Source organism: Populus alba, chromosome 2, assembly GCF_005239225.2.
Source record: "Populus alba chromosome 2, ASM523922v2, whole genome shotgun sequence".
NCBI lineage: Eukaryota > Viridiplantae > Streptophyta > Magnoliopsida > Malpighiales > Salicaceae > Populus > Populus alba.
In genome coordinates this window covers 5704612-5706801 of record NC_133285.1, presented here as the reverse complement: position 1 = coordinate 5706801, position 2190 = coordinate 5704612, and the positions used below count along the sequence as shown (strand labels likewise).

The 2190-nt window shown below is 36.2% G+C and overlaps 1 pseudogene; it reads right to left on the bottom strand.

The window, feature by feature from the left end:
- Positions 1-1261: 1261 nt before the first annotated feature.
- LOC140955287 (probable BOI-related E3 ubiquitin-protein ligase 2) lies at positions 1262-2039 on the bottom strand (annotated as a pseudogene).
- Positions 2040-2190: the final 151 nt, after the last annotated feature.

Genomic DNA, 2190 nt, shown 5'->3' with positions numbered 1-2190 from the left:
AGAGCAGACTACTTTAATATCTTCAGCTCAACTATAAATGTAAATCCACTTCTTGAACTAATCTTCAGCTCCCTAATAAATGTCAATCTTCCACGTCATTCAAATTGAAGACTTTCAACTAATCACAAGGAAAAAAAGTAGCTAAAGATTATTTTTTTAATAATATTTCATGTAATTCTGAAATGTGTTCGTATAACATCCAAGCTCATGGTCATATCAAAATCTCTCGTGATTGACTCAACTTTATCCCAGCCCAACCTAACCATATCCTAAACTAACTGGTGGCTGCATGTTTAAAGCGGGGGCAAAGAGTTGATGCAAGAGGAGTTATTGCAATAAAATTTCGTTCACTAGGAAGAATAGAATTCAAAACTACAGTCGAATCATGTAGAAGCATAGATAAAGCATGGCCTAGGCTATTATAAACAACGTATTCAATAAAACAAAGTACTGTGCTCTAGATATCCCAAAATTAAGAAAGCTCCGGTGACAGATACATGGAAACCTTGCAATTCTCAAAACACACGAGTAACAAAACAAGCAGGTGATCAATCTATGAAATTTTGAGAAACATATCAAGGATAGAAGTTCCAATAACAGCAGATTCTAATCAACATAAATGGAAAGAGAACATCGATGCTAGCTGATCATTACCTTGATGTAGCTTCTAACTGGTGCATGTTTTCTCTGATACACAGACAACCTTCATGTTTGGATAGTAGGTCAACATCATTTTATTGCATAATCATTAACTGTTTTTTACAAATCATATCAAATAAGTTTTGCAGATTTATTGAGCATAAACCTGAAATAGGGGTGAAGGTATAAGTGCTCCACCAAGTGTTAATGGCACTCAAATTTCATACACGGAAAGAAATGGCTGGACAGAGAAGTGGAGTGTCGTTAGCACTTCATGGAATGCATATAATCCCACTCCTAAAATAACGAACACAAATTTGCCAGCTATTGAATGAGATATGACAAACCTTCCAAAAGCAGAAAATATCATCATTCAAAAAACTTAAAAAAAGAAACTTCAAGATATTACCAGAGAAATATACGACACCAGAATGCCACTTCAACATTTTTTAAATCACTTTTACCATTTTCAGGTCCTTTCAATCAATAAACACACCATCCAAATGGATAAAAGAGCCCCATTGCACTTGAAAGTTGTTTGCAAGCAAAACGTTTGAAGAAACATTAAAAAACATAGAAGTGCAACAGCAACCAGCATGTAAGCTATAAGGAATTATGAAAATGACATGAACAATGAGTATTACACTAGGTAGCATTAAATTTCATATTATCCCATTACATGTAGACTTTCATGCCAATAAACTTGGAGGACTGACACATGGGACAAAAACTAATCTTACTTTCACAATCCTTACAGAGGCAGAGATGCTTACAAGGTAACAAAAGCATGCAAACTTCATTCACTCTGCAAACCTTACAAATCATCAGCTCCTTCATGTCATTATTATCCTTGCAAAGCAGGTGAAAATCGATAGCATGGTCATTGTAGCATGAAGCTGTATCATCCACCTCACTGTCACCACACCCTTCTCTACTATCTCTACTTTGAGCATGGACTTGCTGAATATTAAACTTGAGGGCATTTATCATGTTTTCATTGTATCTGGCCCGTTGCTGCCATGCACCTGCTTCCATAGACAAACTGTTCCATTCGTTCCTCAAGTTCCATGTTCTTCTTATTAATGCTCTCCACCTCTGCTTCTTTCTCATGAAGTTTTTTGAAGAACCTTCTCTTCAACAAGGGAGATACTTTGAAGTTGGTCAGCTTGGAACTTCTCTAGGATAGTTTGCCGTAGTCGATCACCCTATTAGACATGCAAGCAAGTTAGAAATACTTCAACAGCGAATAATCATATTACCAAAGAGAGCAACAAGAAATGATTCATAAGCACCTCACACTGTGTGAAAAATGAATGGCGAAAGAAAAAAACACATTTCAATATACAAATTAACCAGTTCCCATTAAGTTCAGCAGGTACAACCAGTTTGGTCTCCCCCATGTCCTGCCCCCGTAACCATAAATTCAATTGAAAAACAAAGAAAAAAACACTTCAAACAGAACCAAAGCCTATCATATCTTCACAGCAGGAAGGACATGAACTACTGAAGGAAAAATAAAAGGGAAAAAAACTGATACCTGCCTGAATACCT